The 27,404-nt window shown below is 43.0% G+C and overlaps 1 protein-coding gene across 3 annotated transcripts in view; it reads left to right on the top strand.

Moving 5' to 3' along the window:
- LOC111771770 (ral guanine nucleotide dissociation stimulator-like) overlaps nucleotides 1-27,404 on the top strand; it is a 99,677-nt gene that overhangs the window by 6,053 nt on the left and 66,220 nt on the right. The gene's annotated exons all lie outside the window — the stretch shown is intronic.

Below are 27,404 nucleotides of genomic sequence, written 5' to 3'. Positions count from 1 at the left end.
TTAACCATTTCAGTAATATATTTGTGGTTTAACTTTTGTTACCATTTTCCCAACCCTATTTAATTAGTCTTAAAATAAGTCTGTAGCAAGTTAAACATTTAAAAATAATCTTAAAATTATAAAAGTAATATGACTATGTGATAGTACAGAAAAGAAAAAAATTCACCCCAAATATTATCTTCACATCCACTGTGATGATTTTGGTGTATTACTTGCTTTAGTTTTTTTAGTATGCACTTTAAGTATAATTTTAGATTGTTATAATGATGTCCATATAGTTTTAAATTTTGGCTCTTTTCGCTTTGTATAATTGTATAAACACATAGCCATTTTGCTCCATAATTCTTTACTGTGTTTCTAATGTATTCTTAGTTACGGAGTAATATTTTGCTGGATGGATATTGGATAAATGACTCAATTGCTTCCTTATTAGTGTACATTTAGGTTTCTCTAACTTTTCACCATTGTAAATAACATGGTACTAAGTATTTTTGTGCCTCTACTGTAGTTTGGATTATTTCTCCAGGGTAGATTTCCAGAAGTGGGATTTCTGGATTGGAGAAGAAGTAAAGAAACCACTATTACTGGTAATAATAATAATGGCTGACATTTATCGACTATGTATAAAATGCCAGGCAGTGTTTCCAAGTGCTTGATATATATCACCTAATTTTCATTGTCGTAACAGCTTTTGAGGTAGGTGCCATGTTGTCCCCGTTGTGTCTCTGTAGAAATAAAGGCACTGAGAGGTGAAGTGATTTACCCAGGATCTCTCACAGCTCACAGGTGGTGAAAGGAGGCTTTGAAACTGGGATTCAGACTTGGAGCCGCCTGTCTCCAGAGCGTGTGCTATCAGTTTCTGGTTGAAGCTCGCAGATCTCATCATCTGAGTCATGAAGCGTGCACGGCCTTGTTAGGTGCACGCTGCCTGGTCTTCTCATGTTGCTCAGTAGGACTGGGAGTTTCTTGTTTGATTCTGATGGTTGTGTCCCTGCGACATGTGGTGGTGGTCTTGAAAACTCTATGCTGGAAACCTTAGTCGGTGGATCTCGCAATTACTTAAGAAAGCCCTGCAGTTAAAAACATAGTGGGGTCAGAAGTCAGAGCAGACGGTGAGTCACATTCAAACAGCTGTTCTCACCCACTCCCCTTGTTTGCTGGCAGAATCTCCATCCCGCTACAGAGAATCTCTAACATTTTTGCCTGTTGGCTCGTGAAAGGCTTGCATAGAACTTAGAGTGGCATTAACATAGCCATTCTCAATAAGCAATAGTGATTTATGTTTTATTTTACTTCTAAGTACCAAAGGCTTGACTTTAGGATAAGTATGTAGGGGTATGTATGTATTTGTATAATTTCTTTTATGCTGAAGCAGTTTTTTTTTGAGGACCAAAGTAATTTCCTAATATATAAATGATTGCCAGTTTTAAACAGCAAAATATTTTCTCATTTGTTTGTAATACTGAGTTGGTCTATTTAGTAGATGCTAGTCTTGTATTTCTATTCCAGAAGACTACTTATTACATTATTCCCTCAATTAACCTAAGTCAAGTTCAAGCTTTGGTGATGGTTAGTTATAATATTTGTGTGTGTGTGTGAGGAAGATTGGCCCTGAGCTAACATCTGTGCCAGTCTTCCTCTATTTTGTATGTGGGATGCCACCACGGCATGGTTTGCTGAGCGGTGTGTAGGGCTGTGGCTGGGATCCAAACCCACAAACCATGGGCCACGGAAGTGGAGCACAAGAACTTAACCACTACACCACTGGGCTGGCCCCAGTTATAATGTGCTTTTCATATAAATCTTCAAAGGCAAAGTTTAAATAAACAAATAAAAAACAAAGCCATCGTTTAAAAAAATCATTAATGGCACATTGTACCTTTTATAGCTTCTTTTATAGTTATAGGCCCTCCTTTGAAAAATACAAAGCATTTTAAGTGAATAATCATATACAGAAAAATCATAATACAGATATATTAATATCCTCTCAATAAAGTTGAAGTGTGTGCTGTAAAAAGCCTTGCTGAAAAAGTGAAGATTTACTTTCCATCTGAGCAACAAACCTATAAATCTTGACTCCTTGATCTCGCTGGAGAATTCTTTCTTTCTCTGTTTAGTGAGAAATAGGGCCCAATTTAATGGAACCTTTGCTGCCTCCAACTTTTCTAGAATGAGGGATGGCTTTGGTGGTTGAATTTGTTAAGAATGAGACTTCCTTTCCCCCATTCCTAAAAGACCTGGGAGTTCCCGTCTGCTGCCGGGCACGGGGCTCCGGAAGGTGAGTTTGGGGCCACTACGTATGATGGTGCAAGATGTGCATTGTACAGCGAAACCAGATAGAGTCTCCATTTCCTAACATGTGCAGAAGAACTGTCTGCTCCCCAGGCTAGGCATCTCTGGGTCTGTAATCACTTGGAAATGGTGCCTGAATGTAATGTGTACAAGCGGGAAAGGGACGATAGCAGTAGGCTGTATTTCTGAGACTCACGTTCTTTCCCATACCATCACTGCCCTCCTTGTCCTGCACCTGTGTGAGCAGCTGACACATAATTTATGTCTTAGTTGCTGAACCGAAGACCAGTTATCCATTGCACATCATGTCGGCAAACCTTACGACTTCCCTGGAGAAGTGAACACTTATTTGCAGTTGCTTTTCAATGTTCATCTTCTACGTTTTGGTCATTATAAATGTGAGTGGGGATTTAGTGCCCTGGAGCCATAAATGTTAAATATTTCAAACTGTATTTTTAATAGGACAGTCTATAGTCAGCACTACTCCTGGACAGTAAAGTTCTTAATCTAAAAACATTTAAAAAGGTGTATTCACTTAGTTATCGAATTGCCATAGGGCGGAAACTGTTTGATTCTGATAAGTATATATACCATTTCTTTTTTAATCCAGTAAGTACTTCCATTTCTCTTTTTAATTAAATAAATTACCTTTCAGTTAAATTAGTCACTGGACATTTTCTGGCTGAATAAGGCACTTCCTGACACCGTCCGGATTTGACGGGAATTGAGACATAGTAGGAGTTTTGGTCATACTGTTTGCCTTTTTTGCTCCCTAGAGTAATGAGGTGGATTTGCCATAGCAAATGGTTTGCATAAGTATATATAATTGTCGTAGAGTTTGAGATTAAGAAGTTTTTGCTTTTATTTTAACACTTAGATGTTTTTCTACATTTCTGTTTAGAAAGAAGATAAATGTTCTCTTTAGATCAGCGTGGCAGGGATCTTGAATTGCCGTGTAATCCAAGTATAGTGCCTAAGGCTTCACAGCTGCATGAATCTTCTGTTTCTACAGGCTTTCATCGAGGAGATTCCACGTTGTCCCTGGAGAATTTTTTCTCCATAGTCCTTTCTCTCAGGGAATTCATCTTTATGTGTGAACTAGGTCCCTTTGATTTAGGCCTATTTCTTAGTCTGGTCCCAAGAGAGATAAATTAGGATTAGGTTGTTACTGTTTGTAAATTAGTAAGATTATAGTAATCAAAATCTCTTCCCTGCCTCCCCCCATATTAAATAAGGACATTTGATTTATGGGAGAAGCACTCATCTCAAAAAAAGAGAGAGGGTAATTGCTACCAAAGACAGAATAGTTTCCAAATGATCAATAATAGCTCCTCTTTGTGAAGAGCTAGTTTGGCCGTAAAGGACAGATCCTCTTCCAGTTTCACAGATTGGTTGATTTTGTCTTTTCTGTCCGCTGTCAGAGGCTTCTTCTACAGGTGGAGTAATACTAGCTAGAAGACTAGATGGTGCTTTATTTGGAAGCTTTTGGGAGTAAGTGACAGAAAACTCAACAAAAGCAGCTTGAACACCGGGGGCATTTCTTATCTCACATAACAAAAGGTCTTGAAGTGGGAGTTTCCAAGGCTGGTTGGTCCAGCAGCTCAGTGACTTCAAGTCTTTATGTAACTACACATCCAGAGACGTGAAAAAGAGACTGTACCCGTTCTGTGTTCTTAAAGCCTGAGGAAAACTTTCCAGAAACTACGCCTCCCATCTCCCAGGCCAGAATTGTGTCCATGCCTAAACCAGTGGCTTGGTCGTGGAAATACCATCACTGTGATGAACTCTGACCCAACATAATTCACTCTGGACTGGGGAGGAGTCTCGCCTTCTCTGGAGGTCATGACAGCACAGGAGGGTGAAAAAGACTAGAGTTGTGTTAGCTAGGAAGAAGAGGAATGGTTTTTGGGTGGGCCACACAGGTGGGAAGGGAGTTCAGAGAAGATGGCCTGGAACATTTCCTGTCTGCACGTTAGCAACTGCATTGAAGAATGTTGCTGTAAAGTATATACCACTGACATGGGGAAAAATTAGCTTAACAAGGCTGTAGAAAAGAGTAAACCATCTTATTTTTGGATTGGCTTAGAGATGACTTTGCCTAGGAGCTGAGATGTAAATGTGGTTTTTTAGGGTCCCAACAAGTTTTAAGAAGCTATTAGTAGGTAGTTTTCTCACTCAGGTTTTCTCTCAGTTCTGTGTAAACCAGCACAAGCAGGGGCCTGAGTGTTTGAGAACAACAGCGTGTGGTCTTTCTCTCTCTCTAACTCAGTTTTCAGCACAGCTAATGCTACTGATGAACGTGGGAGTGTCACAGCAGTTCTTTTGTTGGCTATTCATTTTGATTTTACTCTCTTCTTGTTTTAGACAATGAATTTGCTGGTCAAACTTAGAAGGAGTTTTATTTCTTAATGTTTACATATCGTAAGTTTTTTTTTTGAGGAAGATTCATCCTGACCTCACATCTGTTGCCAATCCTCCTCCTTTATTTTCTGCCCGAGGAAGATTAGCTCTGAGCTGACATCTGTGCCAGCCTTCCTCTACTTTGTATGTGGGATGTCTCCACTGCTTGGCTGAGGAGTGGAGCAGGTCCACACCTGGGATCCGAATCCACGAACCCTGAGCTGCTGCAGTGGAGCGCACGGAGCTTTAAGCACTTGGCCACAGGGCCGTCCCCTACGTATCTTAAGTTCTATTATTTTGTTTTAAAAGATTCAAATCTCCTCCAGGCCAAAGAGAAGCGATTCCTGGAAGGTTCAGAATTTTTGTACCCGCTTTGGAGGGGGACAGCCTGGCAGTGGTCTAGGCTACAGTGGGAGGGGGAGGATGTTAAAGTCTTCGGATTTTTCTGTGGGCCAAGTGAACGCACTTGGAGTAGATTCTGCGTGTGAGGATGAAGTACTCGTCCTGCTGCTGGTGCTGTAAGTGGATGAAAATGAGGGCATCTTTTCATTGTGTTGTCCTCGCTCATTATTGACAGACTATAGCAGTGCTTACTGACTGAATTCCCATTTAGTTTTAGTAGCTTTTCTGGCGATTCATTCTTTCTCTACTTTTTTTTTTTAAAGATATGCTATCATGTTGTGTACAAATAATGTGATTTTGTCTCCTCCTTTCTAGTTAGACTTTTTGTTTTCTGCCTCACTTCATTAACTAGAACAGAACAATGTTCTGAATTCTCATTGATAATGAGTGTTATCATGTTCCTGTATTTGAGGTTAGTTAAAAAGCTTGACATGAGGGGACTATGAGGTGGCTTCAGTTTATGGATAATAGGGCTAAAGTTTCCTTGCTGATATAATGAAAAATGGAAACCAGTGCTAAAGTAAGAGCCAAAGAAGAAAGGATATTCAAGATATAGTAATATAGAGAATTAATGATCACGAGGATGGACTAGAACATAATGGAGATGAGCGTGCATTGATCACGTGAAAGGAAGAACCAAGTCTGTCTTGTCTTCTTTGGGAAAAAACTATCATCACTAGAGCCATCTCATGGAAATGTCCGGGAAGCATTTATCTGAACTACAGGCAAAACATCTGACTCGACAGGATACGATTCTGCAGGCTGGGGAGGCGCTAGTGAGACACACACAGGAATCTGTCCCTCTGGCTCCAGAGCAGTGGGCGGTCTGGAGCCTTCTTGCTGGGCTCTTCTGCCGGTTTTGGTGAAGGTTGTCCTTGTGGATTTCCTGTGCATAAAATCCTTGCCCTAATTTCAACTACCTGTCCTGTAAGGAAACTGCAGCTGCTTCCAGGAGAGTCTATACTGTGGGGTCGGGTCCTAGGTTGGTGTATAAAGACAGAATCACATATGGCCACAATTTCCCTTGAAAGACCCCCCAAATCGCCCATAAAGAATCACGTATGGGATTTTGTGCCTCTTATTCTGTAGAGCAATATGTAGTTATGGATGTGTAGTATCTGAACTAAGGTATAGTACAGAATAAAGTATGTGCATGTAAAATACAGTTTTATAGTGTTTTAACTGATATAAGAGAGTATCTTGAGTTTGTGTAAACTTGTGAATGGTATCATTTCACTGTACCTTCTGTAAGATACTAGAATAAGAAATTGAAGAATATTTTGAAATTTTCACGTGGCGACAGGAACTCTTTTATGTTTTAAATAGAGCATATTATATATTTCTGTGTGTGATTACTTTGAGAAAATTTAGTTTCTTAAAGTTTTAAAGATAGAAAGCAGAATAAACATGTGGCTATTTTGAAGTTAACATTTATTTATCCTGATTATTTTTAAAGTCAGTTTTAGAACGATAATTATAATGCCATATTGAATGCTTTATTTATTTATTTATTTTTAAAGATTGGCACCTGAGCTAACATTTATTGCCAATCTTTTTTTTTTGATTTCTTCTCCCCAAAGCCCCCCAGTACATAATTGTATATTCTAGTTGTCCAGGTCCTTCTGGTTGTGCTGTATGGGACGCCACCTCAGCATGGCCTGAGTGGTGCCATGTCCACACCCAGGATCCAAACCGGCCAAACCCTGGGCTGCTGAAGCAGAGCATGTGAACTTAACCCCTCGGCCGAGGCTGGCCCCTGGATGCTTTGTTTTTAATCTAAGTGCTAGCCATATCTTTTTGACACCGGATAGGAACGTAGAGATGGGCATTCAGCCTGGTAATTATTCTCATAAATACGTAGGAAAAGTTCACAATTGCTGTTTTTTTCTTGCGTGTGGCTTGAGACCTGGGGGATTTTATCCTCCAGTCATTTCCGAAGAGAGACTAACTGGGGATTCTGACCTTTCCTGCTTGCCTGGCACCCCTCCTGAGCATCCAAAATGGGACCTTCAGGCCTAAACTGTTTGGTAAATGTCTGGTTCTGGTTTGTCTAAGAGTGAGACTCTTTGAGCAGCAAGGACTTCTCGGAGAGGAAGTTCGTCTTTGTAATGTCTGGGGGATCCACGCGGCTGCTGATGAAGAAATCACGCAGGTAAAGAACTGGGATCCTGACATTGGCGAGAGAAGCTCTCTACACCTTCCTTTTAGGGCCACGGGCCCTGCTCTGGTCTGCGGAGCCACAGGGAGATGGAACTTGTTTGTCCTCGGAGGATGACGTAGTGCAAACAGTTTTAGACATGAAAGAGTACAGGCAGGCATGTACTTTGGAAAGATTGCTTAAGAGGGCATTCTTTGATGAAGGGCACAGCTGGTTGTTTTTCTCTCAAAAATAGGATAGCAGTGGGAGTGCGCAACTGATGTTCCCACTTTATCAGAGAGAAGCCCTTGTCCCCAGCCTTCATGGTGACTTTATATTATGGGGATTTAGGACATCCACTTTCTTCATTTTTAAAAATTTAACTTTGGGGCCAGCCCAGTGGCGCAGCGGTTAAGTGCGCACATTCCGCTTCGGCAGCCCGGGGTTCGCTGGTTCGGATCCCGGGTGTGGACATGGCACCGCCTGGCAAGCCATGCTGTGGTAGGCGTCCCACATATAAAGTAGAGGGAGATGGGCAAAGATGTTAGCTCAGGGCCAGTCTTCCTCAGCAAAAAGAGGAGGATTGGCGGCAGATGTTAGCTCAGGGCTAATCTTCCTCAAAAAGAAAAATTTAACTTTGCTTTATAATACGATACACAGTCCTCATTCAAATTTTGCCAATTGTCTCAACTTTCATTTTTTAAAAACAGCTTTACTGAGGTATGATTGGCATAAAATAAGCTGTACATATTTAATATATGCAGTTTGATCAGTTTGGTATATACCTATAAAACCATCACCATCAAGATAATGAACATATCCGTCACCCTCAAAAGTTCCTTCATGCCCCTTTGTTTTTGCTTTTTGAGGAATATTAGCCCCGAGCTAACTGCTACCAATCCTCCTCTTTTTGCTGAGGAAGACTGGCCCTGAGCTAACATCATGCCCATCTTCCTCTACTTTATATGTGTGACACCTACCACAGCATGGCTTGCCAAGTGGTGCCATGTCCGCACCCGGGATCCGAACTGGCAAACCCCGGGCCGCCAAAGTGGAACGTGCGCACTTAACCACTGCACCACGGGAACAGCCCCCATCATGGCCCTTTGTGATACCTCTCTTATGTCCTTCTCCAATCCGTCCGTCCATCCCCAGGCAACCATGAATCTGCTTTCTGTCACTGTAGATTTAGTTCACATTTTGTAAAATTTTATATAAATGGAAATATGCAGTCTGCATGCCCTTTTTTCTGGCTTTTTTTTTTTTCCAACTCAGCATACTCATTTTGAAATTCATCTATGTTGTTGGACCTATGAATAGTTCACTCGTTTTTATTGCTTAGTAGTCTAATGTATGGATATGCCAAAACTTGGTTATCCATTGACTTGTTATTGGACATTTGAGTTGCTTCCAGTGTTTGGCCATACAAGTCTTTGTATGGACATATGCTTCCATTTCTCTTGGTAAATACCTGGGAGTAGAGTGACTGGATTGTAGGGTAGGTGTATGTTAACTTTTAACAAAACTGCTCAACTGTTTTCCAAAGTGGTTGTATTATTTTACATTTCCATCAGCAGTGTTTGAGAGTTCTGACTGCTCCACATCCTGGCCAGTCTTTTTAATTTTAGCCATTCTAGTAGTTGTGAAGTGGTTTCTCAATGTGGTTTTAATTTGCATTTTCCTAATAACTAATAATGTTGAGTATCTGTCTATGTACTTTTTGGAAAATGGCCTCCTTTTGAAAACATGAAAGAGAAATGTTGATCAAATCTTGGTTTTCTTGTAAAATCTGACATTTGTCCTTGCCTATATGATGTGAGTGAAAAAAAGAGAGAGGTGAGAAGGGCAGGTGTGACTAGACCTGGCCCTCTCTTACTGAAAGGAGATTCAGAAGTACAGCCTAGAAATAGGGTTGTCGAGAGGCTACACAAGGTAAGGAAATCAGATGAAACAAGGAGAGTGGAAGGGAAAGATTAGGGCCTGTGACCACTAAAGGAAGTTTGTAGTATCAGATTCTCTCATTTGCTTTTTTTTTTTCTTTTTTGGGGGGCAGTGAGGAAGATTCACCCTGAGTCAACATCTGTGCCCATCCGCTTCCATTTTATATGTGGGACACTGCCACAGCATGGCTTGATGAGTGGTGTGTAGGTCCTTGCCCTGGATCTGAACCTGCGAACCCTGGGCCACTAAATAACCACTGTGTCACTGGGCCGGCCTCTCATTTTCTTAAAACCACATGTTCTTTATTCCAGATTACAAATCTGAATGAGACTTCTACTAGGAAAGTGCCTTTGAAAGTATAGAGTATAGATACTGCTCCTGCTTTCTTCCTACTTCCTTATTTCTTCCTGCCGTCTGAGACTTCTTTGAACCTGGTTTTTTGAACGTCTCCAGGGGCCTCATAATTGTCATGTGTGATGACTTGTTTTCAAGCTCTCATCTTAGATTTTTCTGTGGGATGCGGCTTTCTTGACCTCCTCTCTCTTCTTGAGACTCATCTCCTTGGCCTTAGTGACACCACTAAATTTTGGGTTTTTTTTTTTGCTGCTTCTCTGATTTCTTTGAGGATTTCACTTGTTTCATGAACCTGGGTTTCAGGGAGGGCCATACTCAGTGTGCTGGTCCCATTTTGTTTCTTTGCGCTGGAATCTTTGCACCTTGCGTGGATTCAGCCACGCTTGGTGAGCAGAGGGCTTCCCTTCCCATCTAGAACTCAGGTCTTTGTGTGCTGACTTTTAGTATTTTTTTTCTGGGTATCACCTTGGTAACAACCCATCTGAAACCACATTTGCCTCCTGTGTCCCTAGATGACTCCAGACTTGCCTCTTCCTCTCATGGTGCTGCCATTCTCTCAGGCTCCCACTCTTGAGTCTACCCTGTCATCCATGCTTCTTCCCTCTGCGTTCAGGTCTGTGAGACTTTGTATTATACCTCTTATCTCTGTCTCCATCTTTACCGTCATGCCACCATCATGCCAATTCAGGTTTTCATCACTCTCTGCTAGGATTGTGACAGTGGCTTCCTAACTGGTCACTTAGTCTCTGTCTCTCTCCTCTCCAGTCTACTCACTGACATCTCTGATCGATCGGTCTTGTTAGCTCACTGGGTTGTTCATGGTTTGTTTTGAAAAAGTCTATGATTTCTGCCAAACATGATTTATTTATCTGAAATTTGTTTTTTGGGTTCTCCTAATGTCATCCCTGACTACTTTATGGTCTTATGTTCTGTCACTCACCTACACAAAACTCTGCGCTACAGCAGAATTGGTCTCTTTATTATTCCCTGACTAGCTGATGGATACACATGCCCACTGCTGCTACTCTGTGAAATCTGTTCCATTCTCTAAGAGATTTCTCATTCCTCCTCCCCATAGCTATGTCTTGGCCTTATTTCAAGGTTTTCCTATTTCCAGTTCTTCCCTGAAGTCTTGCTTGGTCGTGTCATCTTTAAGTAATCATTCTCCCCTTTGAAATTATGGTCTGTGACAGGCAGTTGAACATTTTGTGTTATTGTTCATTTTTAAGGAACTTTTCTTCTCTAACCAGAATTCAATTTCCCTGAGTTCGAAGTCTCTAAGTCCCTGTGGTGTGCGTGCACTCTTCCAGATGCTTGAGTTCTAATCGTAATGATGCCTTACAATAATTCTAGAAATAATGATGCCTGACAAAGGAAGAGGAAACACCGGGTTGTATGACTGCATTTGCTACCACTGATATCTGGTGGAAACCAAAAGATTTCACTCATTCTGACTGTTGAGTGCCTGCCATGTGCCAGGTGCTCTCACGGATTCCCTCATGCTGAATCCTAGTGGTCTTTTGAGGCAGGTGTTGTTATCCCCATTTTACAGTTGGGGAAACTGAAGCTTACACCCGTGTATGCCCAGGGCTACGCAACTGCTTAGTGGCCGAGCTGGGATTAAAATATTTCCCCTGTCTGTCTGACTCCCAAACCTTCTCTTCCCTGTACCATAGTCTTTGCAGGCCTGGTTGGCGAGGCCTTCATATGGGGGTTATTCTGAGGTACTGTTAACACTCCATTTCTAAGATGTCAGATTATCTGTGGTAAATGTTTCAAGTACATGGGAATGGAATTAAGTTGAGGAGATAAAGCAATTCATTTACACCATTCACTCGTATTTACTCTCTTTTTCTCATTGACTCTCACGGTTTGTGCAATGTATAGTCCATTCAGAAGCCCTTTAAATAATGGCCAAGGAAAGTGCAGATTACGTATATAGGTTTCTGAAGGTTAGCCTACGCAAGTGGTTTTTGTCAGTTTGACAGGTAACTCGATTTCTGGTTGTAGGGCAGGAATTTTGAGAAGTGAGGCTAGCTTCTCAGAGGAAGCTAGGCAACATTCTTAGGTTGAACTCAGTCTGCCCTTGAAAAGGTGGTTCAGTTATTTGATTAGGGGTGTATGGATTATAGGATGTTAGACATGCCTCAGTTTCCAAATGTAAGTACAAAAGAACGTGTCCTAGACTCACTTGAAAAAAAGTTCAATCTGTAGCTTCCCTCCCAAAAGCGTCATGTGAAATAAGATTATCTGTAGTATTTAGTGAGTATCAAAGAGTGAGGAAATATAAGTGAACAGTTTCAGCTGCCTGGGGGCAGAAGCAATGATTCATATATTTGAGATCTGCACCCCAGACCTTCCTGGTTTGTACTCAGTCAAGAAGAGAGGCATCAAGTAGGTTTCATGACAGAACAGAAAACAGTTTATTGATGGTGTGGGAACACCTTAGAAAGGAATAGAAATCATCAACTTTAGCACCCACCAGGGTCTGTGTGTCAGCATGCCTGGACCAGTTCAGAACAATGGCCCCCACCAATGTCTCAGTCTCTGGAGACGTCCCTCCTCTCACCAAGGTGCCCCCAGAACCCACCAGAACAGAAGGACTCCAGTGCCTTTAAGGGAACTCCAGCCCACGAACCCAAGCAGAGTCTTTCCAGACTGCATGCCCTCACCTTCTCGCTCTGCCTCAATGGGCTCTAGATGCTCCAGCTGGAATCCAGAGAAGATTGGCATGGCTCTCCATTTCTAAGCCAGACTGAAAGCTCCTGGAGGACGGAGACCACTTGGCCATTTTCAGCACTCAAATTTGACCCTCTACGTCACCTGGCGCAGGAAATACAAGTGGCCACATATAGTCAAGACAATCTAGAAGAAGAACAACCCCGGAGAGCTTCCACTACCAGATATGAAGCCTTAGTATAAAGCTACAGGCATCAGGGCAGCGTGCCGTCCTACTGCAAGGACAGCCACAAGGAGAAGGAAGAAGAAGAGAGAGTCCCCCTGAGACCCACAGACGTGAACATTTGTATGTGACAGAAGAGTCAGGCCGAGCATTGGGGAGAAGACAGTCTTCTCAGTCAGTGGTCCAGGGGCACTGGCTATCCAGACGGGAAAGAATTCACCTTGACTCCTGCCTCACACCATAAACAAAGGTCAATTCCAGATGATTTTACATCCAAATGTGGATGTTTAAAACAATGACATTTGTAGTAGATAATACAGGGGAATATTTTCATGACTTTGGGGCAAGCAAAGATTTCTTAGGCAGGTCAGAGGGTACACTAAACATAAACACAAAAATGTATAAATTGGACTTTATTATTAAGAACATCTCCTCGTCAAATGATATCTTCGAGAGAGTGAGAAGGCAAGAACAGAATGGGAATAAACACTTGCCATATTTTATCTGGAAAAGCCTCATGTAAGATACGTAACTAACTCCCATAAATTATTAAGAAAACAGACAACTTACCAGAAAAAAATGGGCAAAAGATTCAACTAGGCGTTTCACAAAGAAGAAAATTAAATGCCCAACAAGTATTTGAAAAGGTGCATAACATTGTTACTGGTGGGGAAAATGTAAAGTAACACCAAGATGTGATACTAATGCACAATGACTAAAACAAAACCACTGAAAATATGAAGAGTCGGTGAGGATGGAGAGTAACTGGGCCCTCACAGACTGCTGAGGGTGTCCGCCACTTTCAAAAGCTGTTTTAAGATCTCCTGAAGATGGAGCTTCACATACTCTAGGTCCCCAAAATTCCTCTCTTAGATAAACACCCAATAGAAATGCCTACATATGTTCCTCACTGCGAAAGAACATTATCACTTAGTTTACCTATTTCCAAGTCCTCAGGACCTAATTCTGTGTTTTTATTGTTTTCCTTCTGGTCTGGGGCTTTTATACATTGCTGGGTGGTAGAGGAGTGGTTTTTTCGCATGGTGGTAGAATTCGGTTGCAGTTACAGCCCGTCGCCACTAGATGGGGGTCTAGTGCCGCGTGTTCTGAGCTCTCTGCCTTCGGGCAAGATGGCGGCGCCCAGTGCGCTTTGCTGGGTGGGGGTGGGGAGGTGGGGGCGGTTTCTCTTGCGCACCAATGTGGATTCATCAGTTTTGTTCCCTGGTCTCCCGGGGCCCTGGGTTTATGGGGTCCGCGCACACGGAGGCTTTCCCCCGTCAGCGGGTTTCCACTGTACCGGTGGACGGGAGTCCTAGGTGATCCCCCGTCATGCGTCCCCGCCCCCGCTCCTTCCCGACCCGTGCAGCAATCCCGGTTTCTAGGGGAGGGAGCAAAGTTCTCTCCTACCCCGTTCCAGCTCCTCCGAGGTGGGCAGCAGGGGGTCCATCCTCTGTCTTTTGATACTGTAGGTCTCTGAGTCCTGGCATTAGGTTCATTAGCTGCAATTCAGGGTTTTTTTGTCAGTCCTTTGTTGTACTTTGGAGGGGAGAGAGTCCCAGGTCAGCTCACCCCGCCATTTTGCTCAAATCCTACGTGAACAGACTATTTTCTTAACTAAACAAGCTTCCAGCTGACGCCCCCACTGATTCTGAGGGGGCTTCTTTCTCAAACTCTCAGAGCCACCCTGGCCGGAATGAGACCGCTCTTTCTACTGATGGACTTACGCCGACTCTTTCTGCCTCCAGCGTCCCTCATGTGTCGGACAAGTGGGCGGGCAGTTCGTGCCTTGACTTCCCTCCGGACCAGGAGGCTGACTGCGTTCTTCCTTCTCAGCATCACCACCATGAGGAGAGGTCCGCCCTGAGCCAAGGTGAAGGGCGCAGCCCCGCACCTCTGAGACCTGACTGCCAGGCGTCCCCCACACAAGTGCCAGACCCGCCCTCCCCGAGGCCTGGCCCCCAGGGACCGGCCACCTACCCGTGTCTGCTCGCTCAGGGTTCCTCTGCAGGATGGCTAAGCCTGTCCCTAACCCTGACCCCAACCCCTAATTAAGGATGGTGCGTTGTGCTGCATGTTCTAGATATCTCACTCTGTCAATTATTTGGGACTAGGAGAGACTAGTTCTCTTCCTATTACTTTTCTGTTTGTTCGTTTGTTTTTCCAGCAAAATCTCTATAAAATAGTCAATACGCTTATGCAATGAAGTTCCACCTCATATTGATCAGAGAGAGGCTGGGTCCAGCCATCTGTGCCTAGAATAGAGTCTGGGGCCTGATAAAGACGTGTGAATGAATGGGACCTAAGAGTGTGGGGGGAGCACACACACGGGCCCCCAATGCCCAGGAGGTTCCAGGCAGACACAGAGCAAGGTCAAACGCCACAAGAACAGGCCTGGCTTGTCTGAGGACTGCTGGGAATTCCGTGTCACTGAAGCCAAGTGAGCAAGGGAGAGACTCCTGGGGGATGAGAACACTTGTCGGCCATTGTGCAGCCTGGTTTGACTCTGGGCGAGATGAAGAGCCAGGGGAGGGCTGGAGTAAGGAGGGGCGCCATCCCACTTACTGTGGCCCTGGTGCTGTGAGGCAGGAGCAGGGGCCAAGTCAGAAGCAGGGCCAGCCAGGAGGCCACAGGAGTGACATGGGGAGCTCAGGCTGGGGTGTGAGCGGTGCAGAAGGCGACACGTGCTCAGGGCTGAGATGTGCAGTTGCAGGGAGAACCAGGGCTGGCTCTGCAGGCATGTGACTGTGCTGTCATACGAGGCCCCTCGCTCAGGAGAGCCTGGTGCTTGCTCTCATGCTCTCCTGCTGCCATCCTGAGGTGCCGTCCCCCAGCTCTATCGTGTTATCATTGACATGTAACATTGGGTGAGGTTAAGGACTGCGAGGCCGTATTTTGACACACGCACATATTGTGTAATGAATTCAACAGTAAGCTTAGTGAACACCTCCCTTTCCTCCCATATTTACCTTTGTGTGCGTGTGAGGTGGGAACATTTCAGATCCGCTGTCTTATCAACATTCTAGTGTATCATAGAGTATTGATAACTGCAGTGATCATTCTGTCGAGTCGATCCCACAATTTATTCATCTTCTAAAGGAAAGTGTGTACACTGTGTCCTACATCCCCCCACTGCCCCCACCTCCCAGCCCCCGGCAGACGCCATGCTGTTCTGTTTCCATGAGCTTGGCTTTTTTAGAGTCCACACTTAAAGAAAATGTAAGGTAAGAAAAACCCACATACTTACGTTTCAAGTCCTCTCCATAACGGGACTTTGGCTGACTTCTCAGGGGCTCTGATTAGGGGCATGCTGCTCCCCAGGCACTGGGAGACTGGAAGGAGAATTCCTCCTCACAGTCAAAGGACCACTTTGGCTACTTTCTCACTCACATCGTGGTTGTACATCTGGAAGTAAGCCGATTAAGTGTTTCTTCTCAGGAATATCTATCAGCCTCTTGTACATTTTGTCAGGATTAATTTCTGTGAAGGTAGAGAATGTAACCTGTGTGTCCATGCACCGGAGGACATGTAGACTGCAGGGCAGCACGAAGTGCTCCAAGCACAGGGATTGAGTCCTCTGCCCACCTCTCCGCACACTGAGTGACAGCAACACAGACCATCCTGGATGCATAAGACGTCTCGTCGCGACTGAGTGATGGCACTCACATCAACCCACACCTGCTACTACAGCTATTATCGTATCTTTCTGACATTTTAGAAAACAATGGCCCTTTGATAATCAACGGGAATCACCCTTTCAAAGAGCCAGTGATGCCATGAACTTTAATGAGTGACATCCTTGTCCTGTTCCATCAGTTTGTTCCCTGTGATTAGTTTGGGTAATCAGACACTGAGTCACACTTTTTACTGAATAAAATGTGTGCAAACAAGAAAATTGGTTGTTTGTTCTAAAAATAGCATTTGTGAACATATTGAAAAAGCAATAGCCAGCCTGGTGGCATAGTGGTTAATAACGTTCATGTGCTCCACTTCAGAGGCCCGGGGGGGTTCTTGGGCTCAGATCTGGGTGCAGACGTACCCATTTCTCATCAGCCAGGCTGTGGCAGTGACTTGCATGCAAAACAGAGGAAGCTTGCAACAGATGGTAGCTCAGGGACAATCTTCCTCATCAAAAAACAAAACAAATAAAACAAACAACCCCAAAAGAGGCTTCTAGACCAAAGTCTCTCTTTTTCCACTAGTACCACAATAATATTTCCTTTCCAGCCTCTTTGCTCTCTTCACTCTGTGCCCATGTGAAGTAGTGTTCAGCAAGGAAATGGGCTGGAAGTGCTGTTTGCATGTATAGGCTCAGTCCATGAAAACGTGCCTCAGGATGTGCCATACATTTCCCCTTTGCAAAGTTATGGAAGGAACCCAAGGACACGCCCAGAGCCGAATCCACATGTCGAAGAGGACAAATCCCCAAATTGAAGGTAGCTGGGTCCTGACCCTCTGACTGGAGGAAAATCAATAGGCAGAGTCACTTGCTATTTGAAAGCTTGTGTTGAGATGCTATATGCAGGAAACAAATCTATATAATGTTCCAATAACTGATATTTTCATTTATCTTTGGGCCAGCAGATGACTTGACTTGACTTTAAAGAAGTCTGTAACAAAAATTGTTCTGAAGCAAGTTTTCCATGAAAAAATATGTTTCCAAATCTGGAAACAGTAAATAGCCCTTGAAGAGCTGAAAGGGTAAATTAAAAATGTAATTCTTAAGTTTATTTATTTATTTTTTCTTATTGTATAAGTTTCAGGTGTAGAGCATGATAATTTGCCACCTGTGCATAAGTTTATTTAAAAAACGAAAATCACATTCTCTCCCAACAATTTTTTGATATTAAAGATGTATCACATTTTAAATATATTACCATTCTTTTGTTTTCAGATAGTTTGTAGCTGGTAGGAGTGCAGATTACTTTCTTGTGCCTAAAAATACAATCGAACAGAGACAGTCAGGACCCGAATATTCTTCCTCACTTCATCAGTTTTGGATGCACTTGCTACACAGCTGGATTCCCTCCCCGACAAGCTCTCAGGCAGACCAGCTGTCCTCCAGGGCTTCAGAGAGCTGCGGATTCCTCGGAAGCACCTCTGGACCACAATTCAGGACCACAAATGAGGACGAGCCAACGGATTTTCAGCTCTCATCTTTGGCTTCAGTTCTCTGTGACTGTGATCAAGTCTGTAGGGCAGTTTATCAAAGAGGGTCTGATCACAAGCAGAGCTGCAGTCCTTTGAGTCTAACACCTAACATCCTGTGGAGACTCTGATGATGAAAATGGGTGGCTGTATTCTAGGGACTTGAAATGGGTGCTTTCATTGTGCCGTGGCATCGAGGCGGTCTTGTTCAAGGACTCCAAAGCCTGGTGACTCCCTTGTTCTCCAGGCCATGGCTCCAAGGGGTGGGGCATGTCCTGGGCAAGAGAGCAGCGCTGGCTGCAGCAGAGCGTCCTCGGGACCATCAGCAAAGAGACTAGGGCACTCGGGTTTGAGTAATTTAGCACCATTTCCGGAAGGGGCGGCCATCCACCTCCAGCTGTGAGTTCTGAGCCTCCTGCTCTGCCCCCGGTGTCCGGCAGGGGGCGCATGGACCTCCATTTGTGAGCAGCGTGGGGTGCCTGCGGGTTCTGCCAGAGGCCGCAGGAGCTGCATCCTCAGCGGGGAAGGTGCTTCGCTTGTCAGGAGGATGGAGGAGACACAGCTGCGGTCATGTTGGGGTCTCCTGCTCAGAAAGAACACACCTCCTGTCTGGCCCTCATGGCTGACGAGGGGGCTGCGTTCGGGGCCCCGCGACGTTTTTCTTAAACGGTCAGCACAGAAGCTTTATTTTCTGGGCTGTTCCCTCGTGGTTTATTCTCTACTTTCTCAGTCATGTTTTAAGAAGACTTACTTTATAAAAGTATCTCTTCATTGAGGTGTTGGAAGGCTCAGAATCACAGCATGCTGGGTATTTGTTGCATATTCAGGATTGTTTCTGGGGAGAAATTCTGATACAAATTAAAGGAGAAGGGAAACCTACATGACTGTGAAGTGAATATGCCAGATATTGGAACTTTTCAATCATGAGTGATGGGGACTGGCAGATGGCAGCCTGGGGTGAAAGGGGAAATGGTTGCAATCGTATAAGTGTCTTCTTTATTTTTAATGCTTAATGTGTCTTAGGACGTGAAAGTGATCGAAAAATGCCGTTTGTGGTTGGTGGTTTAACACCGCCTTACTTTCCAGCTCTGCAGGACTCTGCAGCATTGTCTTGTGCATTCTCAGCCTCAGCCTGGAATCAGCCTTTTCCTCAAGGAACGCTGGCTCCTTGTATGAGACAATTGCATTAAAAACATGGCTCTGTGAGCTCAGTGTGCTGGTTGCTCCGGGGTGTCCTTGCTTCTTGGCCCTCTCGGTGGCAGGATGCTTAAGTTAGGCTGGTGTGCTGACCTTACCGTGTGTACACTGTCTGCTATAAATGTGTCTATATGGAAACGGCCATGTTTAGATTAAGGTCAGCATCAGTTCAGAGCACGGCTTCCCACTCGAATGCATGGCCACATGGAGCCCTCCAGCCCGCGCCCTGCCCTCCCCGAAACCTGCCCCTCCAGTAGTGGAACCCTGTCTCCTGCTGTCTGGTGACCACTCAGTCCTTTCTCCAATCCTGGTCTAGATGCATAGGGGCCTCACAGTTATTAACCAGTAACTGTTGAGAAAGAACTTTATCAAGTAGGGCTCTTTGCTTGGTTGGTTTCTTTTCCTGTAGTTGTACAGATTCCAGTCATTTCCAAAGGTCCTTAGGTCAACACCACTTCCCCCACCACTTGCTGTGTGTTTTTTCCATTCTCAATATAGTTACACTCTTTAGTCTCATTTGCATTCCATCCAAGGATCCACCCACCTAAATCATTTTACTAATTTGTGTAAGTCAAGATTTGCTCTTTCTACTGTAAAAATCTGGGGATTTTGTCAAAGGCAGAGAGGCAAGTATCCGCCATTAAAGCATCACACAGATTTCCTGACCTCTCCGCCCACACCATCCCTGCACAGCTCTGGGAAGCTGATCTGTGTATCAAATTGATTGCTTTGTGTTCGCAGAATGCCATATCAATGAGATCATACTCTACCCAGCCTTCACAGATGCTTCTTTCAGTTATAAAGATGAGTTTGAGATTCCTCCATGTCTGTTCATCTTGATAGTTCTTTCAGTGTTGGCACTTGATTGCATTACATTGCATGGATGTACCTCATTTGGGTGTGCTTTCATTTATTGAAGGTTATCTTTGTTCATTCAAGTTCCCTGCCCCTATAAATAAGGTGCAGTGTACATATGTGTGCTGGCTTTTTTGTTGACGTTCTATTTGAAAACAGTGTGTAAATACCTAGGAAGATGGTTGAGGGATCACGAGTTAAGATGATGTTTAGCTTTGTAACAAAGTACCCAAGTGTCTTCCACAGCGGCTGCACCACTCGGCATGGGCAGCAGCGATGACAGAGTCTGTGCTGTCCTGCCCCCCAGCCATGAATTGATATCGTCTATTTGTGTGTAAAGGTTGTCTCACTTTGTTTCAGTTTTCTTCTCTCTAATGATAAGTGATTTTGAGCGTGTTCTTGCATGCTTAATTTATGCTTATATCTTCGTTAGTGAGGTGTTTTTTCAGATCTTTACCCATTTTTAATTGGAATGTTTGTTTTCTTATTGTTGAATTTATGATGCTTTGTACCTTTTAATACAGCCTTTTCTTAGATATGCTTCTTGCAAAGATTTCTCACAGTCTAGAGTTGGTCTTTTTCTTCTCTTAACAGTATTGTCACAGAGTAGAAAATTTTAATTCTAACAAAGTCCACCTTAACTTGATTTTTCTTTGAAGACTCATTCTTTCAATGTTGAGGATAAAAGGTCCTCATGAAAACCGAGGTCATATCTTCTCCTTTGCTATTTCTAGAATTTTAATAGCTTTTTAGTTTACATTTACATCCATGAACAATTTTGGTGAATATTTGTGTCATGTGGAAAGTTTGTGTCTTTGTTAATTGTTTTCCATAAGGTCACCCGATTGTGGCATCACCATTTGTTTAAAAGACTAACTTTTCTCCATCAAATTGCCTTTGATCTTTGGACAAAGATCAGTTGACCATGTTTGTGAGTCTATCTATGGACTCTGTGTTCTTTTCCATTTATCTACTGGCACATTCTTACCCCAGCATCATGCTCGCTGTAGCTTTTTAAATCCTGGAACGGGGAAGTGCGGCTTACTCAACTTTGCTCTTCAGTGTTGTGCAGGATATTCCAGGTGCAGAAACGGTTTGTAGATATCTACAAAGTGTCTGACTGGGACATTGACTGGGGTTGTGTTGACTCTATAGGTCCAGTCGGGAAGAGCTGACGTCTTCATTATACTGAGTCTACTGATCATGGAAGTGAAATACGTCTCCTATTAGGTAGGTTTTCTTTGCCAGCTTTCCACAGCATTTGGTAGTTTTCTGGGTACAGATTTGTCTTTACTTGTTTATATTTTTACACAAGGATTTTATTTATTTTCCTTTTGTACCCTTTTGTGAAGGGCATTTTCTTTTCTTTTAAGTTCCCCTCATTCATTGGCAGCACAGAGAATACGCACCGCGTGTTGCATTTTGACCTGTACTTCTTGTTATCATAATCCACTCTCATCAAGGCCTGGGATGCTGTGCCCATTTCCGTTTGAACTTCAGAAATTAAGGGACTGAACAGTGTGACCACTGAGCTGCTGTGCCTCGGCTTAGGAGTCCCTGCTTAGCGGTAGCCAGCTTGCTCCCCGGCCGGGGGCACAGGGCTCACACCGCCGCCTTGTTCTGACCGGGGCCCCAGAGACCAGGGTGTGGTGCTGGGTGTGCTGCCCATGGATGCTGGTTCCTGGCCGCAGTGAGACAAGAGCTTCCTGTCCCCAGGATCGATGTGCCGCTCCCTGGGGAGGAGGATGCTCCCTGCCCGCTGCCGGCCCAGCAGGGGCCTGGGTGTCTCCTCTGACCTTCTCCTTTGGTTGTGCGCACAGAGCTGCATGGTCTGGACTGTTCCCGGGGCTTGTTCTCTACTCCCTCAGGGCGTGTGTTCCTGAGGCCTCTTGTGCACAGGATCGTCCTTTACGGGGCTCATGGGGCAATCACAGCCCGCTGTGCTGTGTCACAGGCTCGCGGGGTTTGTGGGAGGAATCGTGCACAGATTCAGACACACAGGTGCCCTCGTGAAAGGATGTGCGAGATGTCGGGCCTTCCCGGGGAAGGAGCTGGGAACACAGGACACGTCTGGAGACTACAGAATTGCTGGGCGAAAGGGAAAAAGTGTACAGATACACACGCACTACATGAATTGTTGATGGGTAATTTTTCCTGTAACGAGAAAGTAGCTGAAAAAATATTGCAAAGGTAAAGATGACGTATTAATACACATTGTTTCAATATTTTAAGTATATCAGAGTGAGGAGTTATTACAGTTTTACTTTCCTGGCTTTAAAGGAAGACAAACTATGTATAATATATTTAAAATACACTTCTTTGCTTATCTTGCTTTCAAATGAGAATATTACCATGATTGGCATTTTCTCATAACAGAGCTACAATCTTAAATATTTTTAAATATGAGCTCGTTGAAACATTTTTGCAGGATTCCAATGTGGCCAGTATTGTTAAACAACAATAATGAATCCAGGCCCCGACCAAATTGTTGGTAAGAATCTCATAAGAATATATCATGAATCAGTTTTCGACAATCCAAGCACAATGGTGATTTTTAAAATAACAGCATTGCATGCTGCTTAAAGCATTTAACATGAAATATACTCAACTTAAAGCTTCATCATATTAAAGACCTAAGACAATGACAGTTTTGTAAATTAGATACATTCATTGCAAACAGATTTTCTCCTTTAAAAATGTAAAATCTGAAGACATCTTCTTTATGTTTGTGTATGTCCATTCAAAAGGTAAAAGTAAGATATCTATACCTTATTTTTATTATAAACGTCTTTCCCAGCAGAATTGATATTTTTATCTGTAGCTTCTTCCTTGCTCACTCCTTTATTTTCTTGTTGTTTATTGTGTAAATCAGAAAGTATGTTTCTGCGTCTCTCTCGCAGATTTCAGTTCCTTTCTCACGGCGGCCGTGGGCAAGGGGTGCGGCCTTGTACTCGGCGCGTCTCCATCTGGATCAGGAGTTTTCGCTGAGAGCTCCCTGGACAGTTTCCACTTGCTGCACACAGTCATCCCGTCATGGGAACTGCGTACAGATCTGTGGTCTCTTTGCACCAGGACACTTCTGCTTTCAGCCTGGGGTATTTCCCAATTTCATTTTACATTACATCTAATTCTAATAAGATAATATGTGATTTTCAGGTATGTATTATAAACTAACATGTTTTATACATATGTGTACACATATTTCAGCATTTGCTAAATGTCGTTAGTTTTCGTGGGACGGTGGCTGGTTGCATTTGATCTTGATGACCATTGGGGCACCAGTAGTAACCCTGGTGGGAGCACAGGCCAGGTTGTCAGCAGTGGAGATGGCGACAAGTGCTCAGATTTTAGATGCGTTTTTGCCAGATTCACAGGTGTGACACCTGTGCTGTCACACAAGGTCCTTCGTGCAGAAAAGCCCTTCCTTGATTTCCTGCTCCATTGTTGTCATCTTGAAATTCTTTTTACTTCACAGTTTTATTGACATATAGTTGATGTAATATAACATTGTTTGAGTTTAAGGTGTACAATGCGATGATTTGATACACATGTATATTGTGAAATGATTACCACTGTGAAATGATAAGGTTAGTTAACACCTCCATCACCTCCCATAATTACCATTTATTTGTGGGGAGAACATTTCAGAGCTACTCCCTTAGCAACTTTCAAGTATACAATATAGTGTGTTAACTATAGTCACCATCCTGTCCATTAGATTCACTAGAGCTTACTCATCATGTAACTGGAAATTTGTAGCCTTTGACCAACATCTCCTCATTTCCTCTGTAACTAAGCAAAAGGGGCGCCTTCTGCTCACCACAATCTCATGCCAGTCAATTGCACACAGGCCTGTGGCTGAGAAAGGAAAATTTATGCAGTTAGCTAGCATAATCGGAAGATGGCGGACTAGTGTCCGAAAGAACCACCTTCCAATCCTACAGAACCTTGAGGCAGTTTATGGAGGGGAGATGGGCAGGGAAAGAGAGGGTTTAGGGATGTCGACCATCCGGTGTGACAAACTGCAAGGCGCCGAGTTATCTCTTTGGTCTGTCGTTCATGATGGGTAGCAGTGCAGGATTTTTCTTTCTGGAGGTTGTCATGTTCCTGGGGAACTCAGAGAACAAAGTTGTCTTGTCACAGCTGGAGGATGTACATAAGCAAGAGTCTCAGAATGAGCAGGTGATGTATTTTGCACCAGGGAGAGGTGCTTAATCACGTAGGCTGCGTGCAGGCGAGAAGGTATTCCCAGAGACTAGTGAGTCAGGGTCCTGGTTACAGAATTGCTTCCTTTCCTAAGCTGGCTTCCCTCATGCTAACTTCAGATCTAGCTGTTAGACTCCCACCACCAGCCCCTGGCAAAAACCATTCTGTTCTCTGTTTCTCCGAGTTTGGCTCTTTTAGATTACACATATAAATGAGATTTTACAGTATTGGTCTTTCTCTGTCTGACTTATTTCACCCAGCATAATGCCCTCCAGATCCTTCCTTGTCACAAATGGTAGGATTTCCTTCTTTTTTATGGCTGTATAATATTTCCTTTTCTGTATATACCTCATGGTCTTTCTCATTCATGTGTTGCTGGACACTTCGTATGTTTCCAGGTCTTGGCTATTGGGAAGAATGCTGCAGTGAACGTGCGAGTGCAGAAATCTCTTCAAGATTCTGATTTCGTTTCCTTCGGATATATACCCAGAATGGGTTTGCTGGATTACATGGTAGTTCTGCTTGCAATTTCTTAAAGGTGTCCAGTGTGTTGATTGATCCATTTATATATTTCATATGATTACCATCATAGCTGTAGATAACACTTCTATCACATCACATGATTATAACTTCTTTTGTGGTGAGAACATTTAAGAACAGATCTCTTAAGAATTTTGAAGTATATAATCTAGTGTTTTTGCCTGTAATCACTGTGCTATGCACTGGATCTTGAGAACTTATTCCTTTTCTAGTTGCACGTTTTTACCCTTTAACAACATCTCCCCAATTCCCCCACCCCTCTGCCCCTGGTAGCCACCATTCTACTCTCTGTTTCTATGAATTCAACATGTGAGATTCCATATATGATGATGTCATACGATATTTGTCTTTCTCTATGTGGCTTATCTCACTAAGTAGAATGCCCTCAAAGTCCACCCATGTTGTTGCAATTAGCAGGATAGCCTTCTTTCCCATGGCTGAATAATATTCCCTTGTGTGTGCATACACCTCATTGCTTTATCCATTCATCCATTGATGGACACTTGGGTTGTTTCCATAGCTTGGCTATATTACTCGCTGCAATAAACATGTGCCTGCAGATATCTTTTCCATATCCTGTTTTCGCTTCCTTTGGATGTATAACAGGAAGTGGGATTACTGGAGCATACGGTAGTTCAACTTTTAGTTTTTGAGGATTCTCCGTATTATTTTCTATAGTATTTGAACCAATCAGCATCCTCACCAACAGTGCACAAAGCTTCTTTATTCTCCACAATGTGGCCAACACTTTCCACTTGTCTTCTTGATGACAACTATTTGAACAGGTGTGAGGTGATAGCTCAACGTTGTTTTGATTTGCATTTCCCTAGTGACTAGCGATGTTGAGTATTTTTTTAATGTACCTGTTGGCCATTAGGATTTCTTCTTTGGAAAAATATCTATTCAGATCCTCTGCCCATATTTAAATCGGATTATTTTGGTTTTTTTGCTGTTGAGATGTATGAGTTCCTTTTATATTTCGGGTACTAACCCCTTCTCCACTCTACAGTCTGTGAATTGTTTCTCCATTCCGTACGTTGTTTTTACATTTTCTTGATTGTGATTATGCTGTGAAGAAGCTTTATAGTTATAGTTTACAGCTATATAGCTTTATAGTTCCAATTGTTGATTTTGCTTTTGTAGCTTGTGCTATCGATGTCATATCCAAAACGCAATTGCCAAGACCTGAGTCAGGAGCTTCTTCATGTATTCTCCCAGGAGTTTTAGGATCTCAGGACTTAGGGTTAAGTCTCTAATCCACTTTGAGGTAATATTGTGAGTGGTGCAATTTAGGGGTCCTATTTCATTTTTCTGCCTATGAGTATGCAACATTTCCACCACTATTCATTGAAAAGACTATCCTTTTCCCATTCACAGTAGCATCAAAAACAATAAAATTTTTAGGAATACATTTAAGCAAGGAAGTGAAAGAACTGTACAATGAAAACTACCAGACTTTGGTGAAAGAAATTGAAAAAGATAGAAACACGTGGGGAGATATCCTGTGTTCATGGACTGGAAGAATGAATACTATTAAAATGTCCACAATCCCAAAGCCATCTCCAGATTCAGTGCAATCCCTATCAAAATTTCAATGGCACTTTTCATAGATACAGAAAAAACAATTCTAAAATTGGATGGGACCACAAAAGACCCCAAACAGCCAAAGCAATTTTGAGAAGGAATAAATCTGGAGGCATCACACTTGCTGACTTCAAACTATATTGCAAAGCTATAGTAAATTATGCCAATGGGATAGTGGCACAAAATGGGCCTAGAGAACAAGGGAGCAGAATAGGTAGCCTAGAAATAAACCTCTGCATGTGAGGTCATGTAATTTTTGATAATGGAGCCAAGAACACATAATGGCGGAAAGCATATTCTCATGAACAAATGGTACTGGGAAACTGGGTAACTCCTTCTAATGTTTTGAGGAACTTCTAAACTGTTTTCCATCATGGCTGTACTAATATATATTCCTAGCAGCAGTGCAAAAGGATCTCCTTTTCTCCACATCCTTGTCCACACCAGTTTTCAACTATAGCCATTCTAACAGGTGTGAGGTATTATTTCATTGTGGTTTTGATTCACATTGCCCTAACGAGTAATGATGTTGAGCATCTTTTCATGTACCTGTTGGACGTTTGTACGTCTTCTTTGGAAAAACATCTGTTAAGCCCTTCTATCCATTTCTTACTCAGATTGTTTTGTTTTTGTTTTCTTGTTATTGAGTAGTATGAGTTATTTATAAAGTCAGAAGATGACTTGCAAATATTTTCTCCCATTTTACAAGCTGCCTTTTCATTTTGTTGATTATTTATTTTGCTGTGTGTAAGTTTTTAGATAGTTGTAGTCTCATTTGTTTATTTTTGCTTTTCTTGTCTTTCCTTTTGGGGTCATATCCAAAACGTCATTGCCGTGACCGATGTGAAGGAGCTTTTCTCTTATGTTTTCTTTTAGGAACTTTATGGTTTCAAGTCCTACATTTAAGTCTTTCATCCATTTGGAGTTAATTTTTGGGAGTGGTCTAAGCTGGGGGTCCAATTTCCTTCTTTTGTCTGCGGTTAGCCAGTTTTCACAACACCACTGACAGAAGAAATTATTCTTTCCCCATAGAGTATTCTTGGTTTCCTTGTGAAGGATTAGTTTACCATATATGCATGGGTTTCGCTGAGGGCTCTTGATTCTGTTCTGTTGTTTTCTGGGTGTGTTTTAATGCGGGTATTATACTGTTTTGATTACCATAGCTTTGTGGTATAGTTTCAAATAAGGAAGCGTGATGCCTCCAGATTTGTTCTTCTTTCTCAGGATTGCCTTAGCTGTTATTTGGGGTCTTTGTGACTCTATAGATAACACTGAAATCTGGTTGATTGATGGTGCTGTTGAGGTCAACTGTGTTGTTACTGATTTTCTGCCTGCTGGATCTGTTCATTGCTAACAGAGTGATGCTGAAGTCTCCATCTATGATGGCGGATTTGTCTATTTCTCCTTGCAGTTCTATCAGTTTTTGTCTCACACGCTTTGATGCTCTGT

This window comes from Equus caballus, unplaced genomic scaffold (assembly GCF_041296265.1).
Source record: "Equus caballus isolate H_3958 breed thoroughbred unplaced genomic scaffold, TB-T2T haplotype2-0000778, whole genome shotgun sequence".
Lineage (NCBI taxonomy): Eukaryota > Metazoa > Chordata > Mammalia > Perissodactyla > Equidae > Equus > Equus caballus.
Note: the sequence above shows the minus strand (reverse complement) of the source record. Positions and strands in the feature narration are given on the sequence as shown.